This window comes from Pseudophryne corroboree, unplaced genomic scaffold (assembly GCF_028390025.1).
Source record: "Pseudophryne corroboree isolate aPseCor3 unplaced genomic scaffold, aPseCor3.hap2 scaffold_149, whole genome shotgun sequence".
NCBI classification, from domain to species: domain Eukaryota; kingdom Metazoa; phylum Chordata; class Amphibia; order Anura; family Myobatrachidae; genus Pseudophryne; species Pseudophryne corroboree.
Window position 1 is genome coordinate 344,290 of NW_026968120.1, and position 17,955 is coordinate 362,244.

At 50.4% G+C, this 17,955-nt stretch overlaps 25 non-coding genes and 3 pseudogenes across 25 annotated transcripts; 21 read left to right on the forward strand and 7 right to left on the reverse strand.

Annotated features, from left to right (window-relative positions):
* The first annotated feature begins 384 nt into the window (after positions 1 to 384).
* Positions 385 to 548, forward strand: LOC134999024 (U1 spliceosomal RNA). Its single transcript, XR_010201184.1, has one exon. It is a non-coding gene; the product is annotated as a U1 spliceosomal RNA (small nuclear RNA).
* A 152-nt stretch (positions 549 to 700) lies between these two features.
* LOC134998316 (U1 spliceosomal RNA) lies at positions 701 to 863 on the forward strand. Its single transcript, XR_010200600.1, has one exon. It is a non-coding gene; the product is annotated as a U1 spliceosomal RNA (small nuclear RNA).
* Positions 864 to 1,537: 674 nt separating this feature from the next.
* Positions 1,538 to 1,701, forward strand: LOC134998975 (U1 spliceosomal RNA). Its single transcript, XR_010201136.1, has one exon. It is a non-coding gene; the product is annotated as a U1 spliceosomal RNA (small nuclear RNA).
* A 142-nt stretch (positions 1,702 to 1,843) lies between these two features.
* LOC134999109 (U1 spliceosomal RNA) lies at positions 1,844 to 2,006 on the forward strand. The gene has a single exon (XR_010201272.1). It is a non-coding gene; the product is annotated as a U1 spliceosomal RNA (small nuclear RNA).
* Positions 2,007 to 2,676: 670 nt separating this feature from the next.
* LOC134998355 (U1 spliceosomal RNA) lies at positions 2,677 to 2,840 on the forward strand. The gene has a single exon (XR_010200637.1). It is a non-coding gene; the product is annotated as a U1 spliceosomal RNA (small nuclear RNA).
* A 152-nt stretch (positions 2,841 to 2,992) lies between these two features.
* Positions 2,993 to 3,128, forward strand: LOC134998439 (U1 spliceosomal RNA; annotated as a pseudogene).
* Positions 3,129 to 3,826: 698 nt separating this feature from the next.
* On the forward strand, positions 3,827 to 3,990 carry LOC134998883 (U1 spliceosomal RNA). The gene has a single exon (XR_010201047.1). It is a non-coding gene; the product is annotated as a U1 spliceosomal RNA (small nuclear RNA).
* A 152-nt stretch (positions 3,991 to 4,142) lies between these two features.
* On the forward strand, positions 4,143 to 4,305 carry LOC134999210 (U1 spliceosomal RNA). The gene has a single exon (XR_010201370.1). It is a non-coding gene; the product is annotated as a U1 spliceosomal RNA (small nuclear RNA).
* Positions 4,306 to 4,979: 674 nt separating this feature from the next.
* Positions 4,980 to 5,143, forward strand: LOC134998681 (U1 spliceosomal RNA). The gene has a single exon (XR_010200851.1). It is a non-coding gene; the product is annotated as a U1 spliceosomal RNA (small nuclear RNA).
* Positions 5,144 to 5,295: 152 nt separating this feature from the next.
* Positions 5,296 to 5,458, forward strand: LOC134998411 (U1 spliceosomal RNA). Its single transcript, XR_010200675.1, has one exon. It is a non-coding gene; the product is annotated as a U1 spliceosomal RNA (small nuclear RNA).
* Positions 5,459 to 6,132: 674 nt separating this feature from the next.
* On the forward strand, positions 6,133 to 6,296 carry LOC134999025 (U1 spliceosomal RNA). The gene has a single exon (XR_010201185.1). It is a non-coding gene; the product is annotated as a U1 spliceosomal RNA (small nuclear RNA).
* Positions 6,297 to 6,448: 152 nt separating this feature from the next.
* LOC134998547 (U1 spliceosomal RNA) lies at positions 6,449 to 6,584 on the forward strand (annotated as a pseudogene).
* Positions 6,585 to 7,604: 1,020 nt separating this feature from the next.
* Positions 7,605 to 7,768, forward strand: LOC134998993 (U1 spliceosomal RNA). The gene has a single exon (XR_010201154.1). It is a non-coding gene; the product is annotated as a U1 spliceosomal RNA (small nuclear RNA).
* Positions 7,769 to 7,920: 152 nt separating this feature from the next.
* LOC134999111 (U1 spliceosomal RNA) lies at positions 7,921 to 8,083 on the forward strand. Its single transcript, XR_010201274.1, has one exon. It is a non-coding gene; the product is annotated as a U1 spliceosomal RNA (small nuclear RNA).
* Positions 8,084 to 8,757: 674 nt separating this feature from the next.
* LOC134999026 (U1 spliceosomal RNA) lies at positions 8,758 to 8,921 on the forward strand. The gene has a single exon (XR_010201186.1). It is a non-coding gene; the product is annotated as a U1 spliceosomal RNA (small nuclear RNA).
* A 152-nt stretch (positions 8,922 to 9,073) lies between these two features.
* On the forward strand, positions 9,074 to 9,236 carry LOC134998317 (U1 spliceosomal RNA). The gene has a single exon (XR_010200601.1). It is a non-coding gene; the product is annotated as a U1 spliceosomal RNA (small nuclear RNA).
* Positions 9,237 to 9,910: 674 nt separating this feature from the next.
* On the forward strand, positions 9,911 to 10,074 carry LOC134998976 (U1 spliceosomal RNA). The gene has a single exon (XR_010201137.1). It is a non-coding gene; the product is annotated as a U1 spliceosomal RNA (small nuclear RNA).
* Positions 10,075 to 10,216: 142 nt separating this feature from the next.
* On the forward strand, positions 10,217 to 10,379 carry LOC134999113 (U1 spliceosomal RNA). Its single transcript, XR_010201275.1, has one exon. It is a non-coding gene; the product is annotated as a U1 spliceosomal RNA (small nuclear RNA).
* A 674-nt stretch (positions 10,380 to 11,053) lies between these two features.
* On the forward strand, positions 11,054 to 11,217 carry LOC134998834 (U1 spliceosomal RNA). Its single transcript, XR_010201001.1, has one exon. It is a non-coding gene; the product is annotated as a U1 spliceosomal RNA (small nuclear RNA).
* A 152-nt stretch (positions 11,218 to 11,369) lies between these two features.
* Positions 11,370 to 11,532, forward strand: LOC134999204 (U1 spliceosomal RNA). The gene has a single exon (XR_010201364.1). It is a non-coding gene; the product is annotated as a U1 spliceosomal RNA (small nuclear RNA).
* Positions 11,533 to 12,360: 828 nt separating this feature from the next.
* On the reverse strand, positions 12,361 to 12,523 carry LOC134998307 (U1 spliceosomal RNA). Its single transcript, XR_010200590.1, has one exon. It is a non-coding gene; the product is annotated as a U1 spliceosomal RNA (small nuclear RNA).
* Positions 12,524 to 12,991: 468 nt separating this feature from the next.
* On the forward strand, positions 12,992 to 13,154 carry LOC134999077 (U1 spliceosomal RNA). Its single transcript, XR_010201240.1, has one exon. It is a non-coding gene; the product is annotated as a U1 spliceosomal RNA (small nuclear RNA).
* An 855-nt stretch (positions 13,155 to 14,009) lies between these two features.
* Positions 14,010 to 14,145, reverse strand: LOC134998473 (U1 spliceosomal RNA; annotated as a pseudogene).
* A 152-nt stretch (positions 14,146 to 14,297) lies between these two features.
* On the reverse strand, positions 14,298 to 14,461 carry LOC134998846 (U1 spliceosomal RNA). The gene has a single exon (XR_010201012.1). It is a non-coding gene; the product is annotated as a U1 spliceosomal RNA (small nuclear RNA).
* Positions 14,462 to 15,135: 674 nt separating this feature from the next.
* LOC134999114 (U1 spliceosomal RNA) lies at positions 15,136 to 15,298 on the reverse strand. Its single transcript, XR_010201276.1, has one exon. It is a non-coding gene; the product is annotated as a U1 spliceosomal RNA (small nuclear RNA).
* Positions 15,299 to 15,450: 152 nt separating this feature from the next.
* LOC134998837 (U1 spliceosomal RNA) lies at positions 15,451 to 15,614 on the reverse strand. The gene has a single exon (XR_010201004.1). It is a non-coding gene; the product is annotated as a U1 spliceosomal RNA (small nuclear RNA).
* A 674-nt stretch (positions 15,615 to 16,288) lies between these two features.
* LOC134999115 (U1 spliceosomal RNA) lies at positions 16,289 to 16,451 on the reverse strand. The gene has a single exon (XR_010201277.1). It is a non-coding gene; the product is annotated as a U1 spliceosomal RNA (small nuclear RNA).
* A 152-nt stretch (positions 16,452 to 16,603) lies between these two features.
* Positions 16,604 to 16,767, reverse strand: LOC134998418 (U1 spliceosomal RNA). The gene has a single exon (XR_010200682.1). It is a non-coding gene; the product is annotated as a U1 spliceosomal RNA (small nuclear RNA).
* Between the last annotated feature and the right edge of the window lie 1,188 nt (positions 16,768 to 17,955).

Here is a 17,955-nt window from a genome sequence, read left to right on the forward strand (position 1 = left end):
GGGTGGAGGTGTTTAATGCAAACTAGGGGTCAGCCAAGCGCCGCAAAAGGCCACCATGCCCTGCACGCCCCTTTTCTCTTTTCATATGCAGACGAGGGTTGAAGCCAACTTTGACCCACTGCTTGGATGACATCACCATATGCAAATCCCTCTGCGGCAGGCCTTCCCCCAGGAATGCTTGCACTAGTTGTTGCATTTGGTTTGTTGTTTGGGGGTGCTTCAGTATTAGGCAGCCTTCTGCCCTCCCATGTTCATCTGAAAATATATGTTCTCCCTGCAGTTGTTGTCCCAAGATGAGAGTTCCCTTGTGCTGCCTCAGTTGAATCTCCTTTACTTGACAGAGATGTGCATGAGCAGCGGCCCTCCCCAGCCCTATTCCAAATCATACTTATTTTGCATAGGAGATACCATGGTCATGAAGATTTTTCTCCCAGGGTGAGGTTCATTCATTGCATTTTGGGTATGCTGACCCCTGTGATTTCCCCAAATGTGGGAAACTTGACTGCATTATTTGTGGTAGTGGGAGACTGTGTTTGTGCTTTCCTCTGGTCAGCTCTGGTAAAAGTCAGATTTCTTTGTCTCAGATTTTCCTTTAGCCTTGTTCTTCTTTCGAGAGTTCCCTTGTGCTGCCTCAGTTGGATCTCCTTCACTTTACAGGGGGGTGCCCGAGCAGCGACCCTCCCCAGCTCTAGCCCAACTCCTACTTACCTGCCAGGTGAGATACTATGATCATGAAGGTGCTTCTCCCAGGGCAAGGCTCACCCATTGTACTCTGGGTGTGCTGCTCCTGCGATTTCCCCAAATGTGGGAAACTTGACTGCATAATTTGTGTTTCCCCTGGTCGGCTCTCGTATAATTCAGATCTCTTTGTCTCAGGTCTCTCTCCAGCCTAGTTTGCTGTCTGTTTCCACTTCTCTTTTCTTCAGCCGCTCCCTTCTATACCCTTGTGCACTATCCTGACTTCTCCTCCCGTCTGCTTACTTTGTGCCTTCCAATGCACAATGCAAACTACAGGTAGTGCTGCAGGGCCCACACCCTTTTACTTGCCTTACAGAGCAGCTCTGGAGCTGTTGCAGTGCCAAGCTGCTGCAAGAAATCAGCTTGAATGCTTCAGGGGCTGGGGCATAGCCAACATGAGCCCCACACCGAAGGAGGGTGGAGGTGTTTAATGCAAACTAGGGGTCAGACAAGCGCAGCAAAAGACCACCATGCCCTGCGCGCCCCTTTTCTGTTTTCATATGCAGACGAGGGTTGAAGCCAACTTTGACCCACTGCTTGGATGACATCACCATATGCAAATCCATCTGCGGCAGGCCTTCCCCCAGGAATGCTTGCACTAGTTGTTGCATTTGGTTTGTTGTTTGGGGGTGCTTCAGTATTAGGCAGCCTTCTGCCCTCCCATGTTCATCTGAAAATATGTGTTCTCCCTGCAGTTGTTGTCCCTAGATGAGAGTTCCCTTGTGCTGCCTCAGTTGAATCTCCTTAACTTGACAGAGATGTGCCTGAGCAGCGGCCCTCCCCAGCTCTATCCCAAATCATACTTATTTTGCATAGGAGATACCATGGTCATGAAGATTATTCTCCCAGGGTGAGGTTCATTCATTGCATTCTGGGTATGCTGACCCCTGTGATTTCCCCAAATGTGGGAAACTCGACTGCTTTATTTGTGGTAGTGGGGGACTGTGTTTGTGTTTTCCTCTGGTCAGCTCTGGTAAAGGTCAGATTTCTTTGTTTCAGAGCCTTGTTCTTCTTTTGAGAGTTCCCTTGTGCTGCCTCAGTTGGATCTCCTTCACTTGACAGGGGGGTGCCCGAGCAGAGACCCTCCCCAGCTCTAGCCCAACTCCTACTTACCTGCCAGGTGAGATACTATGATCATGAAGGTGCTTCTCCCAGGGCAAGGCTCACCCATTGCACTCTGGGTGTGCTGCCCCTGCGATTTCCCCAAATGTGGGAAACTTGACTGCATAATTTGTGTTTCCCCTGGTCGGCTCTCGTATAATTCAGATCTCTTTGTCTCAGGTCTCTCTCCAGCCTAGTTTGCTGTCTGTTTCCACTTCTCTTTTCTTCAGCCGCTCCCTTCTATGCCCTTGTGCACTATCCTGACTTCCCCGTCTGCTTACTTTGTGCCTTCCAATGCACAATGCAAACTACAGGTAGTGCTGCAGGGCCCACACCCTTTTACTTGCTTTACAGAGCAGCTCTGGAGCTGTTACAGTGCCCAGCTGCTGCAAGAAATCAGCTTGAATGCTTCAGGGGCTGGGGCATAGCCAACATGAGCCCCACACCGAAGGAGGGTGGAGGTGTTTAATGCGAACTAGGGGTCATCCAAGCGCCGCAAAAGGCAGCCATGCCCTGCACACCCCTTTTTTATTTTCATATGCAGACGAGGGTTGAAGCCAACTTTGACCCACTGCTTGGATGACATCACCATATGCAAATCCGTCTGCTGCAGGCCTTCCCCCAGGAATGCTTGCACTAGTAGTTGCATTTGGTTTGTTGTTTGGGGGTGCTTCAGTATTAGGCAGCCTTCTGCCCTCCCATGTTCATCTGAAAATATGTGTTCTCCCTGCAGTTGTTGTCCCCAGATGAGAGTTCCCTTGTGCTGCCTCAGTTGAATCTCCTTTACTTGACAGAGATGTGCCTGAGCAGCGGCCCTCCCCAGCCCTATCCCAAATCATACTTATTTTGCATAGGAGATACCATGGTCATGAAGATTGTTCTCCCAGGGTGAGGTTCATTCATTGCACTCTGGGTATGCTGACCCCTGTGATTTCCCCAAATGTGGGAAACTCGACTGCATTATTTGTGGTAGTGGGGGACTGTGTTTGTGCTTTCCTCTGGTCAGCTCTGGTAAAAGTCAGATTTCTTTGTCTCAGATCTTCCTCTAGCCTTGTTCTTCTTTCGAGAGTTCCCTGGTGCTGCTTCAGTTGGATCTCCTTCACTTCACAGGGGGGAACCCGAGCAGCGACCCTCCCCAGCTCTAGCCCAACTCCTACTTACCTGCCAGGTGAGATACTATGATCATGAAGGTGCTTCTCCCAGGGCAAGGCTCAACCATTGCACTCTGGGTGTGCTGCTCCTGCGATTTCCCCAAATGTGGGAAACTTGACTGCATAATTTGTGTTTCCCCTCGTCGGCTCTCGTATAATTCAGATCTCTTTGTCTCAGGTCTCTCTCCAGCCTAGTTTGCTGTCTGTTTCCACTTCTCTTTTCTTGAGCCGCTCCCTTCTATGCCCTTGCGCACTATCCTGACTTCTCCCGTCTGCTTACTTCGTGCCTTCCAACGCACAATGCGAACTACAGGTAGTGCTGCAGGGCCCACACCCTTTTACTTGCCTTACAGAGTAGCTCTGGAGCAGTTACAGTGCCCAGCTGCTGCAAGAAATCAGCTTTAATGCTTCAGGGGCTGGGGCATAGCCAACATGAGCCCCACACCGAAGGAGGGAGGAGGTGTGTAATGCAAACTAGGGGTCATCCAAGCGCTGCAAAAGGCCGCCATGCCCTGCACGCCCCTTTTCTCTTTTCATATGCAGACGAGGGTTGAAGCCAACTTTGACCCACTGCTTGGATGACATCACCATATGCAAATCCATCTGCTGCAGGCCTTCCCCCAGGAATGCTTGCACTAGTTGTTGCATTTGGTTTGTTGTTTGGGGGTGCTTCAGTATTAGGCAGCCTTCTGCCCTCACATGTTCATCTGAAAATATGTGTTCTCCCTGCAGTTGTTGTCCCCAGATGAGAGTTCCCTTGTGCTGCCTCAGTTGAATCTCCTTTACTTGACAGAGATGTGCCTGAGCAGCGGCCCTCCCCAGCCCTATCCCAAATCATACTTATTTTGCATAGGCGATACCATGGTCATGAAGATTGTTCTCCCAGGGTGAGGTTCATTCATTGCATTCTGGGTATGCTGACCCCTGTGATTTCCCCAAATGTGGGAAACTCGACTGCATTATTTGTGGTAGTGGGGGACTGTGTTTGTGCTTTCCTCTGGCCAGCTCTGGAAAAAGTCAGATTTCTTTGTCTCAGATCTTCCTCTAGCCTTGTTCTTCTTTCGAGAGTTCCCTTGTGCTGCCTCAGTTGGATCTCTTTCACTTGACAGGGGGGTGCCCGAACAGCGACCCTCCCCAGCTCTAGCCCAACTCCTACTTACCTGCCAGGTGAGATACTATGATCATGAAGGTGCTTCTCCCAGGGCAAGGCTCACCCATTGCACTCTGGGTGTGCTGCCCCTGCGATTTCCCCAAATGTGGGAAACTTGACTGCATAATTTGTGTTTCCCTTGGTCGGCTCTCGTATAATTCAGATCTCTTTGTCTCAGGTCTCTCTCCAGCCTAGTTTGCTGTCTGTTTCCACTTCTCTTTTCTTCAGCCGCTCCCTTCTATACCCTTGTGCACTATCCTGACTTCTCCTCCCGTCTGCTTACTTTGTGCCTTCCAATGCACAATGCAAACTACAGGTAGTGCTGCAGGGCCCACACCCTTTTACTTGCCTTACAGAGCAGCTCTGGAGCTGTTACAGTGCCCAGCTGCTGCAAGAAATCAGCTTGAATGCTCCAGGGGATGGGGCATGGCCAACATGAGCCCCACACCAAAGGAGGGTGGAGGTGTTTAATGCGAACTAGGGGTCATCCAAGCACCGCAAAAGGCCGCCATGCCCTGCACGCCCCTTTTCTCTTTTCATATGCAGATGAGGGTTGAAGCCAACTTTGACCCACTGCTTGGATGACATCACCGTATGCAAATCCGTCTTCTGCAGAACTTCCCCCAGGAATGCTTGCACTAGTTGTTGCATTTGGTTTGTTGTTTGGGGGTGCTTCAGTATTAGGCAGCCTTCTGCCCTCCCATGTTCATCTGAAAATATGTGTTCTCCCTGCAGTTGTTGTCCCCAGATGAGAGTTCCCTTGTGCTGCCTCAGTTAAATCTCCTTTACTTGACAGAGATGTGCATGAGCAGCGGCCCTCCCCAGCCCTATTCCAAATCATACTTATTTTGCATAGGAGATACCATGGTCATGAAGATTTTTCTCCCAGGGTGAGGTTCATTCATTGCATTTTGGGTATGCTGACCCCTGTGATTTCCCCAAATGTGGGAAACTCAACTGCATTATTTGTGGTAGTGGGGGACTGTGTTTGTGCTTTCCTCTGGTCAGCTCTGGTAAAAGTCAGATTTCTTTGTCTCAGATTTTCCTCTAGCCTTGTTCTTCTTTCGAGAGTTCCCTTGTGCTGCCTTAATTGGATCTCCTTCACTTTACAGGGGGGTACCCTAGCAGCGACCCTCCCCAGCTCTAGCCCAACTCCTACTTACCTGCCAGGTGAGATACTATGATCATGAAGGTGCTTCTCCCAGGGCAAGGCTAACCCATTGCACTCTGGGTGTGCTGCTCCTGCGATTTCCCCAAATGTGGGAAACTTGACTGTATAATTTGTGTTTCCCCTGGTCGGCTCTCGTATAATTCAGATCTCTTTGTCTCAGGTCTCTCTCCAGCCTAGTTTGCTGTCTGTTTCCACTTCTCTTTTCTTGAGCCGCTTACTTCTATGCCCTTGCGCACTATCCTGACTTCTCCTCCTGTCTGCTTACTTTGTGCCTTCCAACGCACAATGCGAACTACAGGTAGTGCTGCAGGGACCACACCCTTTTACTTGCCTTACAGAGCAGCTCTGGAGCTGTTACAGTGCCCAGCTGCTGCAAGAAATCAGCTTGAATGCTTCAGGGGCTGGGGCATAGCCAACATGAGCCCCACACCAAAGGAGGGTGGAGGTGTTTAATGCAAACTAGGGGTCAGCCAAGCGCCGCAAAAGGCCACCATGCCCTGCACGCCCCTTTTCTCTTTTCATATGCAGACGAGGGTTGAAGCCAACTTTGACCCACTGCTTGGATGACATCACCATATGCAAATCCATCTGCGGCAGGCCTTCCCCCAGGAATGCTTGCACTAGTTGTTGCATTTGGTTTGTTGTTTGGGGGTGCTTCAGTATTAGGCAGTCCTCTGCCCTCCCATGTTCATCTGAAAATATATGTTCTCCCTGCAGTTGTTGTCCCAAGATGAGAGTTCCCTTGTGCTGCCTCAGTTGAATCTCCTTTACTTGACAGAGATGTGCATGAGCAGCGGCCCTCCCCAGCCCTATTCCAAATCATACTTATTTTGCATAGGAGATACCATGGTCATGAAGATTTTTCTCCCAGGGTGAGGTTCATTCATTGCATTTTGGGTATGCTGACCCCTGTGATTTCCCCAAATGTGGGAAACTTGACTGCATTATTTGTGGTAGTGGGAGACTGTGTTTGTGCTTTCCTCTGGTCAGCTCTGGTAAAAGTCAGATTTCTTTGTCTCAGATCTTCCTCTAGCCTTGTTCTTCTTTCGAGAGTTCCCTGGTGCTGCCTCAGTTGGATCTCCTTCACTTCACAGGGGGGAACCCGAGCAGCGACCCTCCCCAGCTCTAGCCCAACTCCTACTTACCTGCCAGGTGAGATACTATGATCATGAAGGTGCTTCTCCCAGGGCAAGGCTCAACCATTGCACTCTGGGTGTGCTGCTCCTGCGATTTCCCCAAATGTGGGAAACGTGACTGCATAATTTGTGTTTCCCCTCGTCGGCTCTCGTATAATTCAGATCTCTTTGTCTCAGGTCTCTCTCCAGCCTAGTTTGCTGTCTGTTTCCACTTCTCTTTTCTTGAGCCGCTCCCTTCTATGCCCTTGCGCACTATCCTGACTTCTCCCGTCTGCTTACTTCGTGCCTTCCAACGCACAATGCGAACTACAGGTAGTGCTGCAGGGCCCACACCCTTTTACTTGCCTTACAGAGTAGCTCTGGAGCAGTTACAGTGCCCAGCTGCTGCAAGAAATCAGCTTGAATGCTTCAGGGGCTGGGGCATAGCCAACATGAGCCCCACACCGAAGGAGGGTGGAGGTGTGTAATGCGAACTAGGGGTCATCCAAGCGCTGCAAAAGGCCGCCATGCCCTGCACGCCCCTTTTCTCTTTTCATATGCAGACGAGGGTTGAAGCCAACTTTGACCCACTGCTTGGATGACATCACCATATGCAAATCCATCTGCTGCAGGCCTTCCCCCAGGAATGCTTGCACTAGTTGTTGCATTTGGTTTGTTGTTTGGGGGTGCTTCAGAGTAGCTCTGGAGCAGTTACAGTGCCCAGCTGCTGCAAGAAATCAGCTTGAATGCTTCAGGGGCTGGGGCATAGCCAACATGAGCCCCACACCGAAGGAGGGTGGAGGTGTGTAATGCGAACTAGGGGTCATCCAAGCGCTGCAAAAGGCCGCCATGCCCTGCACGCCCCTTTTCTCTTTTCATATGCAGACGAGGGTTGAAGCCAACTTTGACCCACTGCTTGGATGACATCACCATATGCAAATCCATCTGCTGCAGGCCTTCCCCCAGGAATGCTTGCACTAGTTGTTGCATTTGGTTTGTTGTTTGGGGGTGCTTCAGTATTAGGCAGCCTTCTGCCCTCACATGTTCATCTGAAAATATGTGTTCTCCCTGCAGTTGTTGTCCCCAGATGAGAGTTCCCTTGTGCTGCCTCAGTTGAATCTCCTTTACTTGACAGAGATGTGCCTGAGCAGCGGCCCTCCCCAGCCCTATCCCAAATCATACTTATTTTGCATAGGCGATACCATGGTCATGAAGATTGTTCTCCCAAGGTGAGGTTCATTCATTGCATTCTGGGTATGCTGACCCCTGTGATTTCCCCAAATGTGGGAAACTCGACTGCATTATTTGTGGTAGTGGGGGACTGTGTTTGTGCTTTCCTCTGGTCAGCTCTGGAAAAAGTCAGATTTCTTTGTCTCAGATCTTCCTCTAGCCTTGTTCTTCTTTCGAGAGTTCCCTTGTGCTGCCTCAGTTGGATCTCTTTCACTTGACAGGGGGGTGCCCGAACAGCGACCCTCCCCAGCTCTAGCCCAACTCCTACTTACCTGCCAGGTGAGATACTATGATCATGAAGGTGCTTCTCCCAGGGCAAGGCTCACCCATTGCACTCTGGGTGTGCTGCCCCTGCGATTTCCCCAAATGTGGGAAACTTGACTGCATAATTTGTGTTTCCCCTGGTCGGCTCTCGTATAATTCAGATCTCTTTGTCTCAGGTCTCTCTCCAGCCTAGTTTGCTGTCTGTTTCCACTTCTCTTTTCTTGAGCCGCTCCCTTCTATGCCCTTGCGCACTATCCTGACTTCTCCTCCTGTCTGCTTACTTTGTGCCTTCCAACGCACAATGCGATCTACAGGTAGTGCTGCAGGGCCCAGACCCTTTTACTTGCCTTACAGAGCAGCTCTGGAGCTGTTACAGTGCCCAGCTGCTGCAAGAAATCAGCTTGAATGCTTCAGGGGCTGGGGCATAGCCAACATGAGCCCCACACCAAAGGAGGGTGGAGGTGTTTAATGCAAACTAGGGGTCAGCCAAGCGCCGCAAAAGGCCACCATGCCCTGCACGCCCCTTTTCTCTTTTCATATGCAGACGAGGGTTGAAGCCAACTTTGACCCACTGCTTGGATGACATCACCATATGCAAATCCATCTGCGGCAGGCCTTCCCCCAGGAATGCTTGCACTAGTTGTTGCATTTGGTTTGTTGTTTGGGGGTGCTTCAGTATTAGGCAGCCTTCTGCCCTCCCATGTTCATCTGAAAATATATGTTCTCCCTGCAGTTGTTGTCCCAAGATGAGAGTTCCCTTGTGCTGCCTCAGTTGAATCTCCTTTACTTGACAGAGATGTGCATGAGCAGCGGCCCTCCCCAGCCCTATTCCAAATCATACTTATTTTGCATAGGAGATACCATGGTCATGAAGATTTTTCTCCCAGGGTGAGGTTCATTCATTGCATTTTGGGTATGCTGACCCCTGTGATTTCCCCAAATGTGGGAAACTTGACTGCATTATTTGTGGTAGTGGGAGACTGTGTTTGTGCTTTCCTCTGGTCAGCTCTGGTAAAAGTCAGATTTCTTTGTCTCAGATTTTCCTTTAGCCTTGTTCTTCTTTCGAGAGTTCCCTTGTGCTGCCTCAGTTGGATCTCCTTCACTTTACAGGGGGGTACCCGAGCAGCGACCCTCCCCAGCTCTAGCCCAACTCCTACTTACCTGCCAGGTGAGATACTATGATCATGAAGGTGCTTCTCCCAGGGCAAGGCTCACCCATTGTACTCTGGGTGTGCTGCTCCTGCGATTTCCCCAAATGTGGGAAACTTGACTGCATAATTTGTGTTTCCCCTGGTCGGCTCTCGTATAATTCAGATCTCTTTGTCTCAGGTCTCTCTCCAGCCTAGTTTGCTGTCTGTTTCCACTTCTCTTTTCTTCAGCCGCTCCCTTCTATACCCTTGTGCACTATCCTGACTTCTCCTCCCGTCTGCTTACTTTGTGCCTTCCAATGCACAATGCAAACTACAGGTAGTGCTGCAGGGCCCACACCCTTTTACTTGCCTTACAGAGCAGCTCTGGAGCTGTTGCAGTGCCAAGCTGCTGCAAGAAATCAGCTTGAATGCTTCAGGGGCTGGGGCATAGCCAACATGAGCCCCACACCGAAGAAGGGTGGAGGTGTTTAATGCAAACTAGGGGTCAGACAAGCGCAGCAAAAGGCCACCATGCCCTGCACGCCCCTTTTCTGTTTTCATATGCAGACGAGGGTTGAAGCCAACTTTGACCCACTGCTTGGATGACATCACCATATGCAAATCCATCTGCGGCAGGCCTTCCCCCAGGAATGCTTGCACTAGTTGTTGCATTTGGTTTGTTGTTTGGGGGTGCTTCAGTATTAGGCAGCCGTCTGCCCTCCCATGTTCATCTGAAAATATGTGTTCTCCCTGCAGTTGTTGTCCCTAGATGAGAGTTCCCTTGTGCTGCCTCAGTTGAATCTCCTTAACTTGACAGAGATGTGCCTGAGCAGCGGCCCTCCCCAGCTCTATCCCAAATCATACTTATTTTGCATAGGAGATACCATGGTCATGAAGATTATTCTCCCAGGGTGAGGTTCATTCATTGCATTCTGGGTATGCTGACCCCTGTGATTTCCCCAAATGTGGGAAACTCGACTGCTTTATTTGTGGTAGTGGGGGACTGTGTTTGTGTTTTCCTCTGGTCAGCTCTGGTAAAAGTCAGATTTCTTTGTTTCAGAGCCTTGTTCTTCTTTTGAGAGTTCCCTTGTGCTGCCTCAGTTGGATCTCCTTCACTTGACAGGGGGGTGCCCGAGCAGAGACCCTCCCCAGCTCTAGCCCAACTCCTACTTACCTGCCAGGTGAGATACTATGATCATGAAGGTGCTTCTCCCAGGGCAAGGCTCACCCATTGCACTCTGGGTGTGCTGCCCCTGCGATTTCCCCAAATGTGGGAAACTTGACTGCATAATTTGTGTTTCCCCTGGTCGGCTCTCGTATAATTCAGATCTCTTTGTCTCAGGTCTCTCTCCAGCCTAGTTTGCTGTCTGTTTCCACTTCTCTTTTCTTCAGCCGCTCCCTTCTATACCCTTGTGCACTATCCTGACTTCTCCTCCCGTCTGCTTACTTTGTGCCTTCCAATGCACAATGCAAACTACAGGTAGTGCTGCAGGGCCCACACCCTTTTACTTGCCTTACAGAGCAGCTCTGGAGCTGTTACAGTGCCCAGCTGCTGCAAGAAATCTGCTTGAATGCTTCAGGGGATGGGGCATGGCCAACATGAGCCCCACACCAAAGGAGGGTGGAGGTGTTTAATGCGAACTAGGGGTCATCCAAGCACCGCAAAAGGCCGCCATGCCCTGCACGCCCCTTTTCTCTTTTCATATGCAGATGAGGGTTGAAGCCAACTTTGACCCACTGCTTGTATGACATCACCGTATGCAAATCCGTCTTCTGCAGAACTTCCCCCAGGAATGCTTGCACTAGTTGTTGCATTTGGTTTGTTGTTTGGGGGTGCTTCAGTATTAGGCAGCCTTCTGCCCTCCCATGTTCATCTGAAAATATGTGTTCTCCCTGCAGTTGTTGTCCCCAGATGAGAGTTCCCTTGTGCTGCCTCAGTTGAATCTCCTTTACTTGACAGAGATGTGCATGAGCAGCGGCCCTCCCCAGCCCTATTCCAAATCATACTTATTTTGCATAGGAGATACCATGGTCATGAAGATTGTTCTCCCAGGGTGAGGTTCATTCATTGCATTTTGGGTATGCTGACCCCTGTGATTTCCCCAAATGTGGGAAACTCAACTGCATTATTTGTGGTAGTGGGGGACTGTGTTTGTGCTTTCCTCTGGTCAGCTCTGGTAAAAGTCAGATTTCTTTGTCTCAGATTTTCCTCTTGCCTTGTTCTTCTTTCGAGAGTTCCCTTGTGCTGCCTCAGTTGGATCTCCTTCACTTGACAGGGGGGTACCCGAGCAGCGACCCTCCCCAGCTCTAGCCCAACTCCTACTTACCTGCCAGGTGAGATACTATGATCATGAAGGTGCTTCTCCCAGGGCAAGGCCCACCCATTGCACTCTGGGTGTGCTGCTCCTGCGATTTCCCCAAATGTGGGAAACTTGACTGCATAATTTGTGTTTCCCCTGGTCGGCTCTCGTATAATTCAGATCTCTTTGTCTCAGGTCTCTCTCCAGCCTAGTTTGCTGTCTGTTTCCACTTCTCTTTTCTTCAGCCGCTCCCTTCTATACCCTTGTGCACTATCCTGACTTCTCCTCCCGTCTGCTTACTTTGTGCCTTCCAATGCACAATGCAAACTACAGGTAGTGCTGCAGGGCCCACACCCTTTTACTTGCCTTACAGAGCAGCTCTGGAGCTGTTAAAGTGCCCAGCTGCTGCAAGAAATCAGCTTGAATGCTTCAGGGGCTGGGGCATAGCCAACATGAGCCCCACACCGAAGGAGGGTGGAGGTGTTTAATGCAAACTAGGGGTCGGTCAAGCGCCGCAAAAGGCCACCATGCCCTGCACGCCCCTTTTCTGTTTTCATATGCAGACGAGGGTTGAAGCCAACTTTGACCCACTGCTTGGATGACATCACCATATGCAAATCCATCTGCGGCAGGCCTTCCCCCAGGAATGCTTGCACTAGTTGTTGCATTTGGTTTGTTGTTTGGGGGTGCTTCAGTATTAGTCAGCCTTCTGCTCCACCCTCCTTTGGTGTGGGGCTCATGTTGGCCATGTCCCATCCCCTGAAGCATTCAAGCAGATTTCTTGCAGCAGCTGGGCACTGTAACAGCTCCAGAGCTGCTCTGTAAGGCAAGTAAAAGGGTGTGGGCCCTGCAGCACTACCTGTAGTTTGCATTGTGCATTGGAAGGCACAAAGTAAGCAGACGGGAGGAGAAGTCAGGATAGTGCACAAGGGTATAGAAGGGAGCGGCTGAAGAAAAGAGAAGTGGAAACAGACAGCAAACTAGGCTGGAGAGAGATCTGAGACAAAGAGATCTGAATTATACGAGAGCCGACCAGGGGAAACACAAATTATGCAGTCAAGTTTCCCACATTTGGGGAAATCGCAGGGGCTGCACACCCAGAGTGCAATGGGTGAGCCTTGCCCTGGGAGAAGCACCTTCATGATCATAGTATCTCACCTGGCAGGTAAGTAGGAGTTGGGCTAGAGCTGGGGAGGGTCGCTGCTCGGGCACCCCCCTGTTAAGTGAAGGAGATCCAACTGAGGCAGCACAAGGGAACTCTCAAAAGAAGAACAAGGCTAGAGGAAGATCTGAAACAAAGAAATCTGACTTTTACCAGAGCTGACCAGAAGAAAACACAAACACAGTCCCCCACTACCACAAATAAAGCAGTCGAGTTTCCCACATTTGGGGAAATCACAGGGGTCAGCATACCCAAAATGCAATGAATGAACCTCACCTCGACTGCTTTATTTGTGGTAGTGGGGGACTGTGTTTGTGTTTTCTTCTGGTCAGCTCTGGTAAAAGTCAGATTTCTTTGTTTCAGATCTTCCTCTAGCCTTGTTCTTCTTTTGAGAGTTCCCTTGTGCTGCCTCAGTTGGATCTCCTTCACTTAACAGGGGGGTGCCCGAGCAGCGACCCTCCCCAGCTCTAGCCCAACTCATACTTACCTGCCAGGTGAGATACTATGATCATGAAGGTGCTTCTCCCAGGGCAAGGCTCACCCATTGCACTCTGGGTGTGCTGCCCCTGCGATTTCCCCAAATGTGGGAAACTTGACTGCATAATTTGTGTTTCCCCTGGTCGGCTATCGTATAATTCAGATCTCTTTGTCTCAGATCTCTCTCCAGCCTAGTTTGCTGTCTGTTTCCACTTCTCTTTTCTTCAGCCGCTCCCTTCTATACCCTTGTGCACTATCCAGACTTCTCCTACCGTCTGCTTACTTTGTGCCTTCCAATGCACAATGCAAACTACAGGTAGTGCTGCAGGGCCCACACCCTTTTACTTGCCTTACAGAGCAGCTCTTGAGCTGTTACAGTGCCCAGCTGCTGCAAGAAATCTGCTTGAAAGCTTCAGGGGATGGGGCATGGCCAACATGAGCCCCACACCAAAGCAGGGTGCAGCAGAAGGCTGCCTAATACTGAAGCACCCCCAAACAACAAACCAAATGCAACAACTAGTGCAAGCATTCCTGGGGGAAGGCCTGCCGCAGATGGATTTGCATATGGTGATGTCATCCAAGCAGTGGGTCAAAGTTGGCTTCAACCCTCATCTGCATATGAAAACAGAAAAGGGGCGTGCAGGGCATGGTGGCCTTTTGCGGCGCTTGACTGACCCCTAGTTTGCATTAAACACCTCCACCCTCCTTCGGTGTGGGGCTGATGTTGGCTATGCCCCAGCCCCTGAAGCATTCAAGCTGATTTCTTGCAGCAGCTGGGCACTGTAACAGCTCCAGAGCTGCTCTGTAAGGCAAGTAAAAGGGTGTGGGCCCTGCAGCACTACCTGTAGTTTGCATTGTGCATTGGAAGGCACAAAGTAAGCAGACGGGAGGAGAAGTCAGGATAGTGCACAAGGGTATAGAAGGGAGCGGCTGAAGAAAAGAGAAGTGGAAACAGACAGCAAACTAGGCTGGAGAGAGACCTGAGACAAAGAGATCTGAATTATACGAGAGCCGACGAGGGGAAACACAAATTATGCAGTCAAGTTTCCCACATTTGGGGAAATCGCAGGAGCAGCACACCCAGAGTACAATGGGTGAGCCTTGCCCTGGGAGAAGCACCTTAATGATCATAGTATCTCACCTGGCAGGTAAGTAGGAGTTGGGCTAGAGCTGGGGAGGGTCGCTGCTCGGGTACCCCCCTGTAAAGTGAAGGAGATCCAACAAAGGCAGCACAAGGGAACTCTCGAAAGAAGAACAAGGCTAGAGGAAAATGTGAGACAAAGAAATCTGACTTTTACTAGAGCTGACCAGAGGAAAGCACAAACACAGTCCCCCACTACCACAAATAATGCAGTTGAGTTTCCCACATTTGGGGAAATCACAGGGGTCAGCATACCCAAAATGCAATGAATGAACCTCACCCTGGGAGAACAATCTTCATGACCATGGTATCTCCTATGCAAAATAAGTATGATTTGGGATAGGGCTGGTGAGGGCAGCTGCTCAGGCACATCTCTGTCAAGTAAAGGAGATTCAACTGAGGCAGCACAAGTGAACTCTCATCTGGGGACAACAACTGCAGGGAGAACATATATTTTCAGATGAACATGGGAGGGCGGAAGGCTGCCTAATACTGAAGCACCATCAAATATCAAACCATATGCAACAACTAGTACAAGCACTCCTGGGGGAAGGTCTGCAGCAGACGGATTTGCATACGGTGATGTTATCCAAGCAGTGGGCCAAAGTTGACTGGAACCCTCATCTGCATATGAAAAGAGAAAAGGGGCATGCAGGGCATGGCGGCCTTTTGCAGTGCTTGGATGACCCCTAGTTCGCATTAAACACCTCCCCCCTCCTTTGGTGTGGGGCTCATGTTGGCCATGCCCCATCCCCTGAAGCATTCAAGCTGATTTCTTGCAGCAGCTGGGCACTGTAACAGCTCCAGAGCTGCTCTGTAAGGCAAGTAAAAGGGTGTGGGCCCTGCAGCACTACCTGTAGTTTGCATTGTGCATTGGAAGGCACAAAGTAAGCAGACGGGAGGAGAAGTCAGGATAGTGCACAAGGGTATAGAAGGGAGCGGCTGAAGAAAAGAGAAGTGGAAACAGACAGCAAACTAGGCTGGAGAGAGACCTGAGACAAAGAGATCTGAATTATACGAGAGCCGACCAGGGGAAACACAAATTATGCAGTCAAGTTTCCCACATTTGGGGAAATCGCAGGGGCAGCACACCCAGAGTGCAATGGGTGAGCCTTGCCCTGGGAGAAGCACCTTCATGATCATAGTATCTCACCTGGCAGGTAAGTAGGAGTTGGGCTAGAGCTGGGGAGGGTCGCTGCTCGGGTACCCCCCTGTCAAGTGAAGGAGATCCAACTGAGGCAGCACAATGGAACTCTCGAAAGAAGAACAAGGCTAGAGGAAAATCTGAGACAAAGAAATCTGACTTTTACCAGAGCTGACCAGAGGAAAGCACAAACACAGTCCCCCACTACCACAAATAATGCAGTCAAGTTTCCCACATTTGGGGAAATCACAGGGGTCAGCATACCCAAAATGCAATGAATGAACCTCACCCTGGGAGAACAATCTTCATGACCATGGTATCTCCTATGCAAAATAAGTATGATTTGGAATAGGGCTGGGGAGGGCCGCTGCTCATGCACATCTCTGTCAAGTAAAGGAGATTCAACTGAGGCAGCACAAGGGAACTCTCATCTGGGGACAACAACTGCAGGGAGAACACATATTTTCAGATGAACATGGGAGGGCAGAAGGCTGCCTAATACTGAAGCACCCCCAAACAACAAACCAAATGCAACAACTAGTGCAAGCATTCCTGGGGGAAGTTCTGCAGAAGACGGATTTGCATACGGTGATGTCATCCAAGCAGTAGGTCAAAGTTGGCTTCAACCCTCATCTGCATATGAAAAGAGAAAAGGGGCGTGCAGGGCATGGCGGCCTTTTGCGGTGCTTGGATGACCCCTAGTTCGCATTAAACACCTCCACCCTCCTTTGGTGTGGGGCTCATGTTGGCCATGCCCCATCCCCTGAAGCATTCAAGCTGATTTCTTGCAGCAGCTGGGCACTGTAACAGCTCCAGAGCTGCTCTGTAAGGCAAGTAAAAGGGTGTGGGCCCTGCAGCACTACCTGTAGTTTGCATTGTGCATTGGAAGGCACAAAGTAAGCAGACGGGAGGAGAAGTCAGGATAGTGCACAAGGGTATAGAAGGGAGCGGTTGAAGAAAAGAGAAGTGGAAACAGACAGCAAACTAGGCTGGAGAGAGACCTGAGACAAAGAGATCTGAATTATACGAGAGCCGACCAGGGGAAACACAAATTATGCAGTCAAGTTTCCCACATTTGGGGAAATCGCAGGGGCAGCACACCCAGAGTGCAATGGGTGAGCCTTGCCCTGGGAGAAGCACCTTCATGATCATAGTATCTCACCTGGCAGGTAAGTAGGAGTTGGGCTAGAGCTGGGGAGGGTCGCTGTTCGGGCACCCCCCTGTCAAGTGAAAGAGATCTAACTGAGGCAGCACAAGGGAACTCTCGAAAGAAGAACAAGGCTAGAGGAAGATCTGAGACAAAGAAATCTGACTTTTACCAGAGCTGACCAGAGGAAAGCACAAACACAGTCCCCCACTACCACAAATAATGCAGTCGAGTTTCCCACATTTGGGAAAATCACAGGGGTCAGCATACCCAGAATGCAATGAATGAACCTCACCCTGGGAGAACAATCTTCATGACCATGGTATCTCCTATGCAAAATAAGTATGATTTGGGATAGGGCTGGTGAGGGCCGCTGCTCAGGCACATCTCTGTCAAGTAAAGGAGATTCAACTGAGGCAGCACAAGGGAACTCTCATCTGGGGACAACAACTGCAGGGAGACCACATCTTTTCAGATGAACATGGGAGGGCGGAAGGCTGCCTAATACTGAAGCACCATCAAATATCAAACCATATGCAACAACTAGTACAAGCACTCCTTGGGGAAGGTCTGCAGCAGACGGATTTGCATACGGTGATGTTATCCAAGCAGTGGGCCAAAGTTGACTGGAACCCTCATCTGCATATGAAAAGAGAAAAGGGGCATGCAGGGCATGGCGGCCTTTTGCAGTGCTTGGATGACCCCTAGTTCGCATTAAACACCTCCACCCTCCTTTGGTGTGGGGCTCATGTTGGCCATGCCCCATCCCCTGAAGCATTCAAGCTGATTTCTTGCAGCAGCTGGGCACTGTAACAGCTCCAGAGCTGTTCTGTAAGGCAAGTAAAAGGGTGTGGGCCCTGCAGCACCACCTGTTGTTCGCATTGTGCGTTGGAAGGCACAAATTAAGCAGACGGGAGGAGAAGTCAGGATAGTGCGCAAGGGCATACTTTTCTCTTAGTCCGGGGGCAAGGCTTCAAAATGGGGTCTGCAACGGAGGAGACACAGGGGGCGTGGTCACAGCAGCTTTTCTCTACAGCCTGCACCAGCAGGAGCCTACACCATTTTTTATGATCACGCTGAACTGCAGTGCGACTGCAATTACAGCATGGTCAAGAAGGGAGGCGTCATGCTGGGTGGCCATGCCCTGTCACTGTGCAGGAGCCAGCACAGCTCACACACTAGTCCCCGGGTGCAGCCCCCAACCCCCGGGACACCCGGAGCAACAAAATGTAGATTCAGGCCACCAGGCCACGCCCCTACCTATGAAACCATGCCTCCTTTTTACCATTGCGCTGTTTATCTGCGCGCACTGCATTACAATTTCCCTCGCCACCTTTCTGGGTGTCACCAGTGATAGTGACACCTCTGCCATGCTTGTAGCAGCTGGTCCTAAGATCTACGCCTCAAGCCCTGAGTGTTTGCCCTTGTGACTTGTTGATCATCATAGCGAAGCAGATGCTTACAGAAAACTGCAGGGGCTTAGATTGAAAATAAAAAAATTGATGGGTATAAGGTAGAGAGGAGCGGGTTCGGT